Source organism: Maylandia zebra, linkage group LG7, assembly GCF_041146795.1.
Source record: "Maylandia zebra isolate NMK-2024a linkage group LG7, Mzebra_GT3a, whole genome shotgun sequence".
NCBI lineage: Eukaryota > Metazoa > Chordata > Actinopteri > Cichliformes > Cichlidae > Maylandia > Maylandia zebra.
Genome location: NC_135173.1, coordinates 6,752,846 through 6,773,216, shown reverse-complemented (window position 1 = coordinate 6,773,216; position 20,371 = coordinate 6,752,846). Strand labels below are relative to the sequence as shown.

General features: G+C 39.3%; 1 protein-coding gene across 5 annotated transcripts in view; it reads right to left on the bottom strand.

Moving 5' to 3' along the window:
- The window catches only part of lrrc4ca (leucine rich repeat containing 4C, genome duplicate a), a 158,356-nt gene that overhangs the window by 38,159 nt on the left and 99,826 nt on the right, over window positions 1-20,371 (bottom strand). Inside the window, exons 1-2 of one of the 5 annotated variants that reach the window (XM_004563412.5) lie at window positions 10,946-12,580; window positions 7,578-7,744 (exon numbers count right to left, since the gene is read on the bottom strand). The exons of 1 other annotated variant lie outside the window; for it this stretch is intronic. The gene's annotated coding sequence lies outside the window, so the exon portion shown is untranslated. Of the gene's footprint in view, window positions 1-7,577; window positions 7,745-10,945; window positions 12,581-20,371 lie in introns of those variants that run through there. 3 more of the 5 variants (XM_004563414.5, XM_004563411.5, XM_076885627.1) reach the window with 3 other exon arrangements.

The window sequence follows — 20,371 nt, the reverse complement described above, 5'->3', positions numbered from 1 at the left end:
TCATATGACCTCTTTTAACTACAAAACTCCACATTCCAATTCAAGCATTGCAAAATGAAATAGAATAGCAGAACTGTGCCTTGGAGCAAAAAAAAAAATGCAATATGATGGCCTGGACATGATAGGGCCTTTATAGATTAAAGAAAGAGGTAGAGATGAAGCTAATGAAAACAGAAAGAAACTGACTCGCTTTTATGCTCATGCATGCTTAGTGTTATGCAAATCCAGACCATATCAGTGGGGGTGGGGAAGAGGAATGATTGCATGCCAGTGACCATAGGCGTCCCACCTGTTTCATCAAGCACAGAATATTCTTTTAACCTGTCCACACTGTCCTAAAAACAGTAAGTCTCCCGAAGGGTTTTGTGAGCCTCTGCTAAAAAAAAGGTTTATTCTGGATTTTGTTTTGAAACGCATGGTTTAGCATAGTCCACCTGATTTCAAGTCTGTTTTTCCATCATCTTTTTCAGTAATTTTGCACAAAGAGACATACTTGTGGCTCAATATTTGTTTGCAAGTCAGGTGGAGATTTGAATCCCTATCACTTTTTCCTAAAAATAAAGTTGCAAAGGAGGAAACCCAAATCAGTGAAGCAAGGATAGTGCTTTCCAGAAACACAAAAGGATCAAGTGAAGAAGAGCCGTACGCAGTGATCGACCTTTGTTTCCAACACCCACGCTTGCATCAACACAGACATACAAACACCATCGTTTACACACACAAACAGACACACACTCATAAACCTCTGTACTATGCAGCCCCAGAGAGAAAAGGCAATCCTCACACCTAATGAATATTACAATGAGCTGGATCTGGGTCATTAATATGACACAGTCGTTACACTGGAGCCCAATTAGCAGTCAACATAGAGCCTGGAACGTTCCCCTGTTACTATACATAATCACTATATCACTGCGACAGACTCGGAGCAGGGAAGGATCAAACCACAGTCACATACAAGGAATATCAGAGACTCTTCTATGGATAGCGCGACTCGATGAGGAGGTCACAGCTGTTTCATAATATTCAAACAAACTAGAAAACTAGAAATATTACACCTGAGTTCCACATGACACAAAATCCTCCATTATAAATAATATCACATATTATGCAACATCGTATGCTGTAAAATGAGTATCACCATTAAAACTTGATGATGTTTGACAGTAGATTACTTATGATTCAGCCCAGTGTGGGAGTTAGTAGCTTAGAAGTGTAAAGAAAAATCTAAAGTTTAAAGGAAGAAATATATTCCTTAAGCTATTTCACAGAGATCTGAGACAAAATTCCTGAGATCCAACCCACTTTTGTGCAGTTATGCTAAGTGGCAATTCAGTAGCAATAAAAATATGACAAACACTTAACAAGAACTTTGTTGTCTTCTGTTATGTGATTCCTAATAGGCTTCCCATCTGCAAGCACTGACACAAAACAGTTGGGTGTATTACTGCTGGGAATTATGTCTTAGTTTCTGTTATGTGGACACAAGTACAATTTTTCAGTCTGAGTGCCCAAAAGGAAAATTACATTCCCTAATATTTCCAGATTTCACTGTAGCAATGTGATTTAACAACCTGTCCATAACCACCTCACGTGATGCATTTAAAACTGGCAGATATTTTTTTCAGATTGGCAGCTGCCAAATGGCTCTTTAACAAACATTTCTTTTTTTTAAAAACAGCTCAAAGAAAAACTCTGTGCAAGGAGTTTTGCTTTTGGCTTTTCTCTCTATGACTGCTTAGACCAATCAGTTTAATTTTGTGTTTTTATCCATTAGAATTACACCCTGATGTACAGATAAACATGAGTCATTCATAGAGAACTTTGTTGTTGTTATGTGTTGCTTTTTGGTTTGTTTGTTTTTTACAGCTCTCCAATTATCTTTATTGATGAGTTGTAACCAGGAAGAAAATAATTGTCTCCCAGTCTTAATTCCTGACAAACTGACAGTTTGAATGTTTAAGGGTTTCATTTCATATGTTTAGAATTAAACATACTACTTGTAAATGGTAAATGGCCTGTATTTGTATAGCGCTTTACCAGTGTTGGGAAGGTTACTTTTAAAATGTATTCCATTACAGAATACAGAATACATGCCCCAAAATGTATTCTGTAACGTATTCCGTTACGTTACTCAATGACAGTAACGTATTCTGAATACTTTGGATTACTTAATATATTATCATGCTTTTTACAACAACGTGAATGTACTATTGCTGTGTGATTTATTACTATTACTGAAGGTCCGCGACTCTGAACTGTAATAAAGGGACCTCTGACTAATACGGCGGGGTCCCTGTTGGCTCGTAGCCGAAAAATAGCTTTACTTTGTTGTCTGGGTCAACTTTTCTTGCGAGAGACAGAGAGAGGCGTTGAAAGACTGCTCCAACGGAACTTATTGTTTTCGGAGGAAAACACGAACACGGTGTACAGTCGAGTCTTAATAGCTTACTTACAACTGGGCTCGTCAGGCACTCTTCTTGGCTGCAGTGGTTATTATTACATTTACATGCTTCCAGCTCTCGTTTTTGCTCGATGACAACTCGTACCTTTCCACTCCCCTTTTTCTCCCTCCTCGCGCTCACAGACCCATAACGTGTATGGCAGTCCATTCTCCCTGCAACACGGACTACACTGCCCATGATGCTACATTCTTTTGAGCTATGCTTGTAGCATTCTGCCTGTTAGCTTAGCACAACAACATCAACAACGAAAAGGCCTCTCTCACCCAGGAAACACACAGTCGCAGAGAGAGAGAGAGAGAGAGCGTCGCCCTGTAACCATGGCAACCGTAACGCTGCCGCCTGGAACAACAGAACGTAGCTGTCAAACAAAACCCAAACAGTCCTGACCCGCGACAAAATGAAACAGGAAAGTACCGCAGTGTAATCCATTTATTTCAACAAAGTAACTATATTCTAAATATCACCTTTTTAAACGGTAACTGTAACGGAATACAGTTACTCATATTTTGTATTTTAATATGTAACGGCGGTACATGTATTCCGTTACTCCCCAACACTGCGCTTTACACATCCACATCTGACAGAGGCGAGGCTGCCGAACACTGGTGCCACCAGACCCTCTGACCACCACCAGTAGGCAACGGGCAGTGTTGGGGAGTAACGGAATACATGTACCGCCGTTACGTATTTAAATGACAAAATATGAGTAACTGTATTCCGTTACAGTTACCGTTTAAAAAGGTGATATTTAGAATACAGTTACTTTGTTGAAATAAATGGATTACACTGCGGTACTTTCCTGTTTCATATTGTGGCGGGTCAGGACTGTTTCGGTTTTGTTTGACAGCTGTTGTTCCAGGTGGCAGCGTTACGGTTGCCATGGTTACAGGGTGACGCTCTCTCTCTGCGTGTTTCCTGGGTGAGAGAGGCCTTTTTGTTGTTGTTGTGCTAAGCTAATAGGCAGAATGCTACAGGTATAGCTCTAAAGAATGTAGCATCATAGGCAGTGTAGTCCGTGCTGCAGGGAGAATGGACTGCCATACCCGTTATGTGTCTGTGAGCGAGGGAGGGAGAAAAAGGAAAAGTACGAGCTGTCATCAAGCAAAAACGGGAGCTGGAAGCATGTAAATATAATAATAACCACTGCAGCCAAGAAGAGTGCCTGACGAGCCCAGTTGTAAGTAAGCTATTAAGACTCGACTGTACACCGTGTTCGTATTTTCCTCCAAAAACAAAAAGTTAAGTTGGAGCAGCCTTTCAACGCCTCTCTCTGTCTCTCGCAAGAAAAGTTGACCCAGACAACAAAGTAAAGCTAGTTTTCGGCTACGAGCCCGACACAGAACCCACCGTATTAGCCAGAGGTCCCTTTACTACAGTTCGGAGCCGCGGACCTTCAGTAACCATAATAAATCACAACAATAGCACATTCATGTAGTTGTAAACAGCATGATAATATATTAAGTAATCCAAAGTATTCAGAATACGTTACTCTCATTGAGTAACGTAACGGAATACGTTACAGAATACATTTTGGGGCATGTATTCTGTAATCTGTAATGGAATACATTTTAAAAGTAACCTTCCCAACACTGGCAACAGGTGAAGTGTCTTGCCCAAGGACAAAACGACCGAGACTGTTCGAGCTGGGGCTCGAACCGGCAACCTTCCAATTACAAAGCGAACTCGCAACTCTTGAGCCCCATTGTTGTCTATGAGGGAGATGAGCCATTAGCCAGGCATGCATGAGTTCTCTTATTTCCATCCAGCATTTTCGGCAGCTTTTATTTCTTTTCACACATGCAGTTGCAGAGCGGACTGACAGCCGCTGTCACAAGGCCTTGACCTAAGCGGCGAAACAGACTGGTACCACAGAAGACTCTATAGAGACAACTTGGATTAAATCAAGTGTAAGTCAATTCTTGTCAGATCAAAACTATCATAGTAGGGCAGCCTTGCCTACATGCAGGTGCTAGGATGAGTGACACATTAAGGTCAGAGTCTAACAGGGTGAGTGGGTAGTGAGAGAAAAGCAACAAAAAAAAGATACTGAGACTCACTGATACACTGATGCACAAATCAAAAATATATCATTTATTTAAAAAATAAAAACACGATTCTGCGTGCATGCACATGTACCTGAATGAAAACGCATGATAAGAGTATAAGAGTATCTTTAAAGGTGCTAGAGTTGATACCGTGGAGACAAAGACAAAGACAAAGACAACTAGCGGATGATACCGTGGAGACAAAGACTATCACAACGTTTCCCAACCAGAAGATCGTGAAGGACCTCAGCCATCCCAACAACAGACTGTTCTCTCTGTTGAGGTCAGGAAAGCGATTCCGCTCCCTGAAGACCAACACAGAGAGACTGAGGAGGAGCTTCTTCCCGCAGGCGATACGGTCTCTCAATCACACCACCACACAGTACTGACCCACACATACAGTTCTTACACACACACTGGACTTTCTGGACTTTGGTTTTGCACAACACTGGTCACTATATTCTTCATTTCCGGTTAATACTTGTACAGCTGCTGTTATTGTGTATATATTTATTTATATTTAGATTTCTTCATACATTCTTATATAGTTCTATATTGTGTATTGTGTATTTTGTTGTACAGTTATTTTATTTTCAACTTTAATTTATATATTTATCTTTATCTTATTCTTCCCAGTTAAATTTACCCTTCGTTCTAATTTGTGTTGTACAGTTATTTCATTTTTAACCTTAATTTATATTTTATTCCTTCCTAGTTAAATTTACCCTTTTTAATTTTTCATATTTATTTCCTATCTTATTCATAGCCTTTTCCTTTTTTTGTTTTCTTTAGGTCACGAGCAGTTGTCCAAGCATTTCACTACATATCGTACTGTGTATGACTGTGTACGTGACAAATAAAATTTGAATTTGAATTTGAGTTGTCAGCAACACATGTTATATATATAGCTTGTTTTTGAATGATCAAAGATGCAATGTCTGTATAACTTGAAAGTCTAACAATGAGACGACTAACTGGTGTGTGACCATGCTGTGTTGTATTGTGGGGCTTTGACTGATGACCAGACTCCTGCTGCGGATCTCAGTTGAGCTACCATGTGATTGCCAGCCCGACTGAGCTTATGAGTTAAAAAGCTGATCTGAGAGACAGACGGCAAAGCTAGACCCAGATGTCCAGATCCCAGGCACTCTTTCTGCACTCCTGGGTCTGCAGAAGACACTAGTTTTGAAAGGCACCTGCATGTGGTTTCACACACATACATATGCTAAGCAAAAATCTACAGAGAATCCATTTGATAATCAAAATTCACATGCATGGCCATTGAGGACAAATCAACCAGTTTAGATTTTGCATGTAATGGTGTGCAAACAGCTTATGCTTCAAAGAGCTTATTAAATGTTAAAAATATAACCTTTTATCAGTCAGTGAATCAACAGGCTTATGTTCAGTGGCCAGAATATGTTGTTGCTTGTTTGGGCACCGTGTTGTACTTTTTTGTTGTAGATTTTTTTTCTCTTCCATATAAGTCATTTATGTTCCAACAGCTGAATCTTTTTTTTCTTTTATTGTGTCATTGCTTTCTTTTTCCAGGTTTCCTATGCTTTGATGCTTTCACCTGGGGACTCCAAAAACTACAATAAGGGTAAAAATAAGGGGCCCCTAGTTAAGTGCTATTTTTGCTGTCTTGGAGAGTGAGATACAAAATCTGTGCATCTACCCAGCAGATAAAGCTTGCTATTTCTAAGGACACAACACTATCCAGACAAAAAAATCATCCTATCCGCAGAGAGCCGTCAAATAAATATATATTTTTTAATCTCAAAAACAGTATATGTTTAAAGCTAAACACTTGCAACCATATAGACATGGCTTTTCCACCATTCATCATCCTCTTTCAGATTGATTATGCTAACAGGATTCAGGCTGCATATTACAAAACCTTGTTAAGAAAGTGAAGAAAGACAGAATTGTGGTGTTTAATTTTAAAACATCCGACCGTATCAAATTTAGATTTTAGTTTTGTCACTAAAAGCTGGTGTCCACTGACAACCTGTGTTTTAGTTAACAGCTTAGAAGCTGCCTTGGGATGTGCTAGTCATGGATCTGTTGCTATGCGACCACTAAAAACCTGTTTGAAGGGCATATCTCCAGTTCAAATGTTTTTAACTTTGAGTGTTTAGAGCACAGGGTATGAAGCCCCCAGCACACAAAGCTCACTCTTAAATTCCACTGTCAACAGCAAAAGATTGAGGAAACAGCACTTGAGGGGAAATGTCTTCTTTTGTAACCTGCTGTCAATTTAATTTTTGTCTTTTTTTTTAAACAATACTTAGATATCCATACCTCCATAAGGCAGATTCTGGAGAAAAGTAAAATGAGGGAGAAAGAGATAGCCTGGCACCCATTCCCACCTCATTTAACCTTTTAATTTAAGAGCAAGAATTAATGTGGAGGCCAGGGCCAGTATCACTTTAAACAGACACTGCCCAGTTGCCCTGAAGACAGGAAGAATGACTCCTCTGTGGTGCATACATATTAATTTGCTGTGGAAGTGTGTGTATCTGTGCATGTGCACATGCATGTGTGTGACAGCGAAAGAAAGAGGGAAAGAATGTGTCTGTGTTTGCCCTGTACTTATTAAGCAAGATATTATTAACCGAGTCATCACATCATTCCTGCCTCGGGTGCTGTCACTCTCATTTTAGTAGCATGTGACATTCCAGTGAGGTCAAGAAAAGAGAAACTGGCAGTGAAGAGGAAGGTGAGGATTACTAAGTCGAAAAGACACCATCATCATGACTGGTAAGGTGGGTGATGTAAGGCAAGCGGTGAGTAATGACGCATCCTGAATTCAGGTCAGTGCTCTTAGCTGAATTTTACAAGGGAAGCAACGAATCAGAGCAATTGTGATGGAGTTGAAAGAATTCTTTATTAGCCATGAATCACAGTAGCAAAAATGTTTGAATCTATGTTGATTCAAAACACCAGCAAACACCGCACAATGTTGCCACACCGAGTACACTTATCTACATTTCATTCAGTCTACTAGTGTTCCCACGATGTGAGTGGGAGCCGGGACAGAAAAAAAGAAGCAATGCTCTCTGACCTCTAGAATGATAGAATGGCACTTTTATGATGTCTCCCAGATTATTCGCTGAGATGGATGGGCTGAGCTGGATGGGCTGAGCTGGATGGGCTGAGCTGGAACACCAATTGATTAATCCATCGGATGGTGGAATGTGCTGTGGCCGTCCCCCTGCTCAGCTGTTCTTTCTTTTGGACAGAACATTCAGACAGACATGCAGGAAAGGATGACTAATGAGCAGGGCTGCTGCAGATACCATTCATGGTGCATGTGTGCTGTGCTGTGCCCAAGATGCTTGCTTGTGTCTAGTTGATAAAAAAGAAATCTCAGGTTCAGATGATCTTCCACAGTGGTAGAGTACTGTAACGACTACATGAGGAACCCACTGATATAGTGCACTTACAGTGACAAAACTGTGACAAATTCCCACATTTTACCACAGCACTCTCTTCAAAAGATTACATGCGTCATCCAGAAGAAGAAACTGAGGTTAGCTTCTTTATCACACTCACAATAGCTGCATAAGATGCAGATTTGCAACACTGTGTCAGTAGCCATCACATTAGTAGTAATCCACCGCTGGCTTATGAAAGCATCTTTCAGATGTTTCCTTTAAGGTGACTCTCTTCTCGCCTACCTCTTCAGCTATGCATGATTAATCAACATGTCACACCCACATGTCTAAAATCTGCAGTCATCAGCCATGACTGTGGATTTTAGACATGCACTTCCAACAGCTTCAAAATATATTTTTGCTGCCTCTGTCCTATTCTCGAGCTCCACACACTTACAAGTTTCTCTAATATAATATCTATGTGGATATAATATTGCCATAAACCCTGTGCCACTATGTATAGTTATGCTCAACGGGGTGTTTAATAAAAATACATTCACAATACTAAAATCCAAATGTACCGTAAGCTAAGAGCACAATTAATTATTACTGCAAGTATATGGTTTTAGCTTGAGTCCATTATTATTATAATTAATTATACCATATCTATCAACATCATCTTCGTATGAAGGCTCCTTTCACCTCCAGCATTATGGCTTTCAGCTCCTATCTAGCCTAGCACTCAAGACCCCCAGCATTGCACTGCTGGTTTCCAATACAAAAGGGAGTAGATAACGGATCACTGTAACTGTTCTCTTTCTCACTGAATGAAACCCCCTGAGAGATTTTATACCCAGAGAAGATGAAAAATGTAGGGGTAGTTCCATTATTGATACAAGTCCCCGGCAGTGAAAGAAATGAATGCTAATGGTGTCCTAAGCCAGGCTTTACAGAGATTAATCCGATTTGAAAAATGAACATTTTATTATAAGGCACACAGTGCTGGCCTTGATCTGAACTGAGTCACAAGCTGAGGAGGGGAAAAATGACAAAGGGAGTGTGGGGAGGGAACATGGGTATACAGCCTGTCGCTTTGCAAGACCCTGGCACCTTATTGCAATGGTGCCCTTTCCCAGATGACAAGTTCATTAATTTTCTGACGCGGCTGCTTGGAATGATTTTCAATAGATAAGTCAGACAACAATGGCTAGAGAAATTGGACATGAAACAGATGTCTATGGTAGAAACATCATCAGCCGAAGACTGGATTTGTGTGAGCAGCGGAAAGTCCCACTTGGTCCCTGAGTTGCACCTGCTCTAAGGCTATTTCCTACTGTTTAGAAGGACTAATAGGGACACACTGGAGATACAGTTGTTGTCCATCTAGTGTAGTGAAATAAACAAGCACTAATCCAGAGTGGCCCAGTGAATCAGTCAGTTTCAAACCCATTTGCTCCTTATTTTGGCTGGATCCTTACAACCCATAGCTACAACCCATTTCCCTCTCCAAGAAAATCTCCACGGGGATGAAAAAAAGGTTTGAGTAGTGTTAAATGGGGAGGAGGAAGAGTCTCTCTGCTTATTACTATGAATCACTCTGTACCAGCTGCCAACAAACATCAGCAAACTTGGGAAAATGTAGGGGGGATTTATCTTGCATAAGCCTCTGACAGGGCAAAAACATAAAATCAGCAGTCTAATTTGTCTCCCCAAGGTGATGCCACTCCATCATATGGAGGGCTTTCCTTTCAAGTGGGTGAATAATGTCTGCCATGTTTCTCACTTTCACAGGTGAGAGATGCAATTTATTCTTTGTCTCAAGAGTGACAGCCACCTCTATTTATGCTTTTACCACCAACACTGGTTTGTCACCTTCTTGACAAACATCTATTTTTAAGCCCACCACCAACATAACACACAACCAGTGGCACTTCATGTACTTATCTGCATATTTTATGAGTTGTGGGTGTGGTGTATGTATATGTGCTGGGGTTGATACTTTAATAAAATGTTTAATCTTTAATTCGAGGAGCAGGTAAAATGAGTCAGATTACAAAATGATTTACAAAACATGTTGTGCCACATGAAATGCTATGAACTTCGCCAATATCACATCTGTTGCTTAGTTGCACACAGTCAAGGATATTCTTCAGCCTTTTTAGTGGTTGTGATTCTTGAGCCATTATCTATAACATCTATGCCTTTTCCAGCTGAGTAGAGGATGAGTGACTGCCGCCACTTTTAATTTCAGCACCAGGAGAAAGGACAGCTCCCTCTCCGGCTACCACGGAGGGCGGTGAACAAGTGCTTTTTGTGTAAGGGACCCCGAGAAAAGAAGGGGGAGGGTGGAGAGGAAGAAAACACAATATTTGGTCATTAATCAATCGTCAGCTAGGTCATCCAAAGCTTGGATTTTCAAATCTAACTTGAACATGTTTTGGGTCATGTTAAGGATTTTTCGCGGTTGCTGTAGCGTACAAGAACACGTGCTAAAACATGGCAGACTTTCCTATACTGAAAGTAGGTTGAGCGCACAGAAGTACAGACTGGATGGATTGATAGGCGGGTGTAGGGATTGCAGGTGGCGTGTCCCCGTTTAGTCACGTTACAGTGTGAAAAACCAAAATCAGATGCTTTAAGTGCACTTCCATTCACAAAGATTCTTCTTTACCTGTTTAATTTAGAGGCTCAAATCGGTCTCTCCCTTTTTCTTTTAAGAGTTTAAGACATCTAATCTTGATACTGCGCACTCGAAGACGCGCAGTTAAAACAAGCACACCAATGCGAAAGCGCGCGTCATTCCATGATGCTCTGAATCACCCTACAATTAAATATCTCTTCGTTAGAGGTCGCAGTATAAGTAATATAAATGGCAAAACCTCGGGAGCGCTGCGTGCTGATTTTGTACATATCAATCATCAAACAGCGAAGATAAACTTCCGCATTTTGACATCCAACAGAGCGAAAGGGCTGAATAGGATAGTTATACTATAGAGAATAGTAAGACATTTAGAAATATGCTTTCCCTCCCAGTACATTATAAACAATAACTTACTTATTTACAGAGAAATGCCAAGGTCTGGAAGATCTCCGCCGGCGAAGAACAGCTCTTCTTCCGCTGCCTCCGCAAAAACTGCATCGAAAAAAAAAATCCGCAATACTCAGGCAGTTTTGGAGAATCCTTTGTTACCTTTGCTTTTCACACTCATTTTCTTCCACGTCTCAACACGACTTTGTATGTAATCCAAACATTAGTCCGGATGCAATGCAATTAACTCTCACAGTGATGATAATGCATCCGATATTTCCTCCCTTTTCAAGACGCACATTTCAGAAGGCACCCACAAGTGCCATTGTTGAAACAACTCGTGGCAAAGCGATGCCCACTGTGGTCCAAAATTTTCTCCAAGTGACGACTTTTTATTTTCTCTCTGATATCAATAATATGCTCTTAAAGCCTTTCATGTAGACCTTACGGTAGACCATCATCCACACGTTGAGCTGTTAAGGTGGGGTTATTTTAAGAACCCGACTGCTCGCCTACGTGTCAAATGTAACTTTTCATCAAGTCCCTATTGCTTCTTAGCTATCAGCCCTGATTAAATTTCACCGCACAGCCCAGTGCGGATTTCAAGATGCTTATTTCTCTTCCCCCTCCTGGTTTTACCGATAAAAAGAAGTTCCGCAGTACAGTGATTGAAAGGGTATCCTGTAGGTTGGAGAAGTGATAAAGTTGTCACGATTAGAGATAATCTCTCTCTTCAGATTGCTCCGTTCTCCATATTTAAGAGGGAAATTCGTTATTCTGGGATGCAGCATCGGAAGAAAAAATTCCAGGCGGTATCCTTCAGAAGCCTTTAAAACCCCATCACAAATTCAGGCAGCGGCTCCCAAGTGTGAAGAGCCTTCGTTATACACCAAAAGCTCTATTCTTACATGTTTTCCGAACGGAGCTTTGATCTCACCTTGTCTGGACGGGAGTTATGGTTCATCAAAGGCTGTCATCACTTCTGCGCCCCCGCTGTATATTTCGGATATTCGACCCTCGCCTCTCCATTGATGTGACACACACCGGGGTAAGGTTTTTTTTATTTAATGTTTAATTTTTTTTAGGGTTATTATCCACAAATGGGTGGTTGTCCAAGTCCAGGCTTCCTCTCTCTCTCTTGTAGACTGCCGTGTGTTTTAGGCTGCTTCACAAAATAACCCGTTCCAAGACGTGCAAGCAGGCTGTATCCATCGGTGCGCTTTACAGTGCCTCAGTGCGCTCAGCATTTTCGTACCAAAATAAAACGCCGGGCGCAGCACGGACGGACGATGAATTGATAAGTTCAGGAGGGGGCATCATGTAGGTTACCTCCCACTGACAAGCTGCTTTCTCCAACTGAGACTGTTCCGCCAGTCACTGCTGGTGGATCGACTCTGCCGTCAACCGCAGGACTGGAGCAGCGAGGGCAGGAGATATTGTTTTCCCTCTCTTTCAGTCTTCATGGTGCTCTCTTTGAACTTCTACAGCTTCTAAAATTTCACCGTGTGCGTTCATGTCGTCCTGAAGACTGGCATTCATTAACCGATTCTTTACCATCGCCCCTTTTATTCACTGGTCAGTTTAAAAAAGGGGGAAACAAACACAAATAGTTGTTTATTAGTGTGTGCGTGCGTGGCAGAAAACATCCAGCAGGCGAGCAAGCAAGCAAGCGACAGAGAGGAAGAAAGAGAGAGAGTGATTTAGCTTAAGTGCAGAGACAGACAGATTCCTCCCATGTGTATCTTGCAAATGGGACGCCACTGCCACCTACTGGTTCGCTTCTGCTGTTAGGTGTATGGTATTCTGATGATGGCCTCGGGCAGATTGTCGCATAGGACTGCTCTCCCATGACAGACTAGATTTTGTTTATATTGGGTTATTTATATCATGTCTATTTGTATTTTAAAATGCTGTAAGAATCATCAGGAGAGAGGGGCCTATGCTATACTGCAAATAAAACAAAGTAAATGAGAATGAAAGATAAGAGAAGAAACACCTTTGACAATTCTGGAGGTCGATTAATATGTGTTATATTCCCTCACAGGCTTCAGCACCTTAGAACTTATTTATAAATGCTGGCTGAGTTGTACATGAATTATGAAATAGGCCTACACGATGCAGTTTTTTAACATGGCGGCTGACACCAAAGACTTCAGGTCTTCAGGAAGATTATTGCTTGTGAAGCGTTTATCTTAGGCAACCTGCTGTACTGCACATATGCTAAACTCAGGTATATTATACAGCATGTATAATAGAGCAAAGGGAAAAAAGCAAAGCATTTATTTACAGATAGGCCAGTTACAGTATGTCTTATCTTGTAGAGTGTATCCATTCATGAACCATGCAATAAGAGATGTGAGAAAACATTTGAATGCCAGACCAGGGATCTGTCGATCTAGCTGTCAACATCTGATCTCATTTCCCTCAGTGCTGAAGGCGTTGCATCATTCATCTGTCTTCATAACTGTCGACCTGCCTGTCTGTGTGTCTGGCATATGGTAGTAAAGAGCACCGCCCTCTTTGCTTTCCAGTTGAGGGAGACATCATTAAGTAAACCCCCCTTTTCAGTAAAATCTTCTTGCTACATATTTGCCTCAGAGCATGAATTAAACCTTTTAATGTATAAAATCGCTTGAGTATTCAAGCACGCCATTTGACATATTCTTAACTAAACCATCACAACGAACTGTAGCTATTTGCACAGTTACACAATTTATTTATTTAGTTTTGCTTTGGCACATTCAATTTTAAAAATGATACCACGTGAAAATGTCGAGTGTCTAAAAGCAGAAAGGTGTGGGAAATTCAATCAATTTAGTATAATTTAGCAAATATAATTTTTGCACATTTGATGTGAATTGCAAAAACAAAACTAAAGGCATTTGCCATTAATTCTTTGTTTAAGTAGAGAATATCATTTCACTCCTTTTGATCTTTCTAACGTTTTTTATTATTATAATACAAGTATGCAGGAACATTCTCTGTGGTCAAAGTTAGCTATAGTGTTTCATCATACAGCAGGACACCAGTGCTGCTTGAGTTGGAATATCTATGGCTGGACAAGCCAATCAGCTGTTCTCAAGCTGACCACTGGTAGACCACATATCAGGCAAGAGGTGAAGGTGGCTTTAGTACAGAGTAAGACATGTGGGGCCAGTCATTCTCAGAGTGACAAGGGCAAGGAATGCTCCCTTACAGACTAATGGTCACCATTGGCATTGTAAAAATGATAATTGCCTAACAAGAACAATATGAATTACACACACACACAAACACACAGTGGTGTTGCAGGCTTCAAAATGATTGCCCTTTATTTTATTTATTTTTCTTCCTTTTATTATCGCTTTGCAATGACGCCCTTGGAAAAAAGTTTTTGTTTTGTAAGAAGAGAGGGAAAAAGTAGTGCCAGTGGCAGCTTAACACAAACATCTCTTCCTTTCCATGACAATATTGCATTGTCAGGAGCTGAATAATTCATGTGTTGGGATGCAATTAGATAATGTTATAATCATGTTGGGTATTTCTTCGTGTCTCGTTCAGTCACTCAAAAGAAAATGTTTGTACATCCTGAACTTTTTCTCAGGCTGGACAAAATGTAGACATATGTAACTATAATATAATGTTGCCCAAACATTATGCATATGTTGGCAGCTGTATCATTTTATATAGATTATACACTCAGCAGCCAAAATATCAAAACCAGTGACCGGTGACAAAAGTTTTTCAACATTTTATCAGAATAAAATGCTTTGCTGGGACACTCTGAGCCCTGGCATTTTTGTAGCTGTTGGCTTTATTCCATAGCCCACCTAAACACAATTTCAGACCAGGCACAAAATGTGCTGTACCTCACCACCAAAAGTGCATAAGAACAACTTGACACAAAGTCCAGAATTTTTACTTTGCTCCCAAATTCCAAGATTTAAACTAAACAAGCACCAGAACAAGAAACAAGAATTCTCCTAATAACCCAGAGGACCCAAAGACGCTGCACAACCAGAGGCCAGATGACTAAAAACACCCTCAGAGGTTGGTAGCCATGTGTAATTCTGCAGCTCTAGCAACAAAAGCAAGAAATCATTTGACTGACTAAATTTTTTAAGTTGCGTCCTCATTCACCTCTTGACCACCTACTTCACGGTTGCACAAACAGCAAACCTCAGTTTCTTTTTCTGATCTAACCTTCATATTTAGAATGATCACTGGTCATGAGAACTGGGTACAACTCAGAACCCCCAAAAAAAATCTTCAGTGAGATTCTTTGATTGATTGATAGGTAATTTATTTCAACATGTGAACAATATACAAGTACATTTAGAAAAGAAATGAGAGAAAAAAATATATATACTATACAAATTACATAAAAAAAAAACATTCTGATTAATTTACATGTTGAAAGGGAGTGGGAAGAAGTATACACTTATTTAATCCCACCCCTGTCCCATAAATTATCAGTGAATATTTAGTCAGCTTCCTTACTGATATAATTTGTAATAAAAATAGTGAACAGATTTCTGATATACTATATTCTATAATATCACATCATGGATTTTTTGTTTGTTTGTTTTTAAATAGAGACATTCACTTAATTTAAATATTTTCCTTTTCTTTATAGATCGAGAAGATCATATTTTTATAACTCTTTTTGAACAGTTTTATGTTTGGACATTGCTTTAATTCCATATTCAGTTTGTTCCATAGTTTCACTCCTTGAACAGAAACACAAAAGCCTTTTCTTGTAGTACGTACCTTCATTGTTTTGAAGTTACAAAAACCCCTTAAATTATAACTTCCTTCTTTCAAAAAAAAACATACTCTGAATATTACCTGGCAGTTCTTTATTTTTTGCTTTGAATAGAATTTGTGCTGTTTGGAATTTCACTATATCGTCAATTTTCAATATTTCAGACTGCAAAAATAGTGAGTTTGTATGTTCCCTATAACCTGCATTGTGGATGATTCGAATTGCTTTCTTTTGAAGAGTAAAAAGTGAATGTAATGTGGTTTTATAGTTATTGCCCCAGACCTCTGCACAATAGCTTAAGTATGGTGAAACCAGTGAACAGTAGAGAATATGAAGTGATGTTCTGTCGAATACCTGTTTTGCCTTGTTTAGTACTGCAATGCTTCGTGATACTTTGGAATGAATATATCTTACGTGAGCTCTCCAGTTAAGTTTTTCATCTATTATTACCCCCAGAAATTTATTTTCACTGACTCTTTCAATATCAACACCATTTATTTGAATCTTTGCATTTGTATTTAAACTACTATTTCCAAATAACATAAGTTTAGATTTATTCAAATTTAATGATAATTTGTTTTTATCAAGCCAGAACTTCACTTATTTCATTAGTCATATCCTCCAATAAATTCTGCAGATCATCACCAGAGCAAAAAATGTTTGTATCGTCAGCAAAGAGAACCATTTTTAATACTTTGGACACTTTACAGATGTCGTTAATGTACAAGTTGAAGAATTTTGGACCCAAAACTGACCCTTGGGGTACACCACAAGCAATGTCCATACATAAGGAGCAACCACCATTTATTTTCACAAACTGCTTTCTGTCACTTAAATAACTCCGGACCCAATCTAAAACTACCCCTCTGACACCATAACGTTCCAGTTTTCTTATTAATATATCATGATCTATAGTGTCAGATGCCTTTGTCAAGTCTATGAATAACCCAGCCACATATTGCTTTTTGTCTATGGAATTTGTGATGTATTCTATTGAATCTAATAGTGCCGATGATGTTGATCTGCTTGATCTGAATCCGTACTGACTCTCAGTGAGTAGTTTATGTTTATCTATAAATTTTTCCAGTCTGTTTTTAAACAGTTTTTCAAGAACTTTTGAGAATTGAGGTAGTAAAGAGACAGGCCTGTAGTTTGTGAAATGGTGTTTGTTTCCAGATTTGTATAGAGGTATAACTTTTGCTATTTTCATTCTGTCTGGAAATCGACCAGTTTGAAATGATAAATTACAGATGTATGTAAATGGTTTTATAATAGCCTCAATGACTCTTTTAACCACTATCATATCAATATCATTACAATCCAAAGATTTGTGATTTTTACATTTTTTGACAATTTCAAGAACTTCATTTTCATCAACGGCTGTGAGAAACATAGAATATGGATTTCTGTCAATCAGTGTATCGGGTTTTTCCTGTGCTTTCCCAGGATGAGTGATTGTTCTTGCTAAATTTGGTCCAGCAGTTACAAAGAATTCATTGAGACTATTTGCCACAACATCCATATTGTATTCTTCATGGTCATTACAAATGAAATACTTGGGATAGTACTTTTGTCCAGTCCCACATTTTATAACACTGTTCAGGATTTCCCATAATCTTTTATTATTATTTCTATTTATATCTAATTGCTTCTTATAGTATTCCTTTTTACTAAATCTAAGTATATTAGTTAACCTATTTTTATATCTTTTGTATCTGATTTCAGCATCTTTAGTTCTCGTTCTTAAGAACTCTCTGTATAGAGCATTTTTCTTTATACATGCATTTTGCAGACCTTTTGTTATCCATGGACAGTCCATATATTTCTGTTTCCTACTATATTGCTTTATTGGACAGTTGGTATTGTACAGTAATGTAAATATTCTAAGGAATTTATTATAAGCACTATTAACGTCCTGTTCCTGATATACTTCACCCCAGTTTTCCTTCAATAAATCTTTTTTAAATGCATTCATTCTTTCTTCTGTTCTTACTCGTCTGTACTCTTTTTTACTGTCCATTTTATTGATCTTGTAATTCCTATCATAGATTGTAAAAATTGGAAGATGTCGTTACTTATGTCGTTAATCAGGAGTCCACTTACAGTCTTATTTTCAATGTCATTTGCAAAAATGTTGTCTATGAGAGTTGCACAATGTGATGTAATCCTGGTAGGTCTAGTAATTTTAGGGAATAGATTCATACAGTGCATTGTGTTTATAAATTCCTCAGTGGTTTTATGTTTATTTGGGTTTAGCAAATCAATATTGAAGTCTCCACAAATGAAAACTTTTTTGCGAGCTATTTCAATAAATGTTTCTTCTATCCAGTCTTTAAATGTCTCAATACTACTACCTGGAGCTCTGTATATACAGCTAATGATTACATTTTTACTTTTTTCTTTACAAATTTCAACTGTAATACATTCTAGTACATTATCAATCACCATCGTCATCTTTTCCACCACATTAAATTTCAAGGATTTGTCCACATACAAGGCCACTCCTCCTCCTCCTTTGTTTCGCCTAGTTATAAATGTGAATTCATAACCCTCCAGTTCAAAGTCTGTTCCTTTTTCCATATTGATCCAAGTTTCTGATAAGGCAATGACACCAAATGGATGTGAAAACTGGTTAAGATATTCTTTGATATGACTAAAATTAGCATAGAGACTTCTACAGTTAAAGTGGATAATTGATCATTTATTCTCAGTTTTAATCCTCTGATTGTAGTCTTTATTTGTATAGTAGCAGCAATTGTTATTGTTAGATGAGAAAAAGTTGTTGTCTGGATCTATTTCATATTCCAAGTCGTGTGTATTGTGATCCATATAGTTAAATGTTTTCAGTTCCAATTGATCATATTCTGCAACTGTCTGACTGATGCAGCTGATTCTTCCAGATGTATCTGAGTTCTTCCTTCCAGTGTGTGTCATAAGTGAGTGTGTGGTTGTCTGTTACCTTGTTTGCCGTCCAGATCGTGTTGCTCACTGATATTTTTCGAGATCCGCCATATTTTTAATGGTCAGAACTTTGGCTTCCTCTGGTGATCCGTTTAGTTTAATGAATATTTTGCAGTTCGTCGTCCAAGTGCCTTGGATTTTTCCCAGCTTCTTAAGGTGTCGCGCTTTTTTGGCTATTTCAGCGTTGTGTTTGGTTAGATGTTCATTGATAAAGACATTAGATCCTTTTAATTTTCTTCCTTGTTTCAGCAGCGTAATCTTGTGCTTTCGATTTACAAACCTTAATATAATAGCCGGTATGTTGCCGTTCCTCCTGGGAAGAGGGTGGCATGCTTCGACAGAGTTGCAGTCCAGGGCAATCCCTTTGGACCGCAGGAAAGCAGCCACCTGTTGTTCCGTGGAGCTAATGTCAAGCTCTCCAGGTTCCTCGTTGCTGTCAGCGGTCACCGCCTGAGCGTATGACCGGGGTTTATAATATGGAGCCCAGTGATGATGACGTCGTTTATCCTGGAGTATTGTTCCAGGTCAGCGACCTTACTTTCCAGGTATGCAATCTTTTTATCTTTTTCGGCATTTTGGATGCGGAGGAGCTTTACCTCCTCCACAATTTCAATGATATTTTTCTGCTGCAACCTGATAGTAGAAATTTCCTCCATTATGAAGTCAAGGGACTTTTTAATGTCCTCGACTTCCTCAGCTGTCGGTGTCCTCTTCGGCCCCATTTTATCTGGTTACCCTGGTAGCAGGTTCGGTCAGCTGATTCCTCAGTCAGCTGTTAGCCTGGTAACGCGTTGGCTAGCCTGCAATTACCTCGTTAACTCCGTTAGTCCAGTCCAATATCCTGTATCAAAGTCGTAATCCAGACAGGGTTGTACCAAAAGTTCCAACAATGTGAGTAGTCTTTGCTCCAGAAATTGATGGCCAAATTTCAAAAATCCACAGGACACGATCAAAACACAACTTCCAAACAAATGGCAAACAGGAAGTGAAGGATGACAAACAGGAAGTGAAGGATGAAGGATTCTTGTCGTTTTTGCGGATATTTACAGGATCATGCACTATAAATCTGTCCTCCGTGGACAGACAAAGAATAAATGGTGGGTGAAAATTGTGTTTGTGTGACCTAAAACGTTGAGTGTGCCATCTGCCCATTGAAAGCCCAGGAGTTTTTTGACCACTCCAACACACTCTTCACTCAACGTTCGCCCTACTTCTCCTCGCTCTAAAATTCCCATTTCTCCATTATTTGGTTTTGTTATTTTTCAGTTGCATTGCAGATTTGATGAAGTGCACAATACCCTTCCCATTGTTTAGTGTTCTTTGTGATTCTACATGCTCACATATTTAGTGAGAAAGGGGTGCTGTGGCACCTACAGCTGCCCCCTCTAAATGAGGCTCTGAATACATTAATAATGTGTGTTATTTATTTTGAGATCTTCCATTCATTATTCATGATGTTTTTGGAGGGTACGAGACATCACAAGTGATTTCCTGCAGGGCTCAGCAGCAATAAAATAATGTTGTAAGGTGTGCGAGAGATAGGACAGAAAGGCAAGACTGCAGGCCTGTGCATATTTCACTAGTTGATCACTTGTGTAATTGTCCACATCCATATTTACTCCTTTGCAGTCACAAATCGTTTTGAATTGGGTTAGCGTGTAGAGCCAATGGAAAATATTTTACTAACGCCACAGTAAAGTTGTTTCTGAAATCCAAAGCAATTCATCATATTTCACAGACTTGATAAT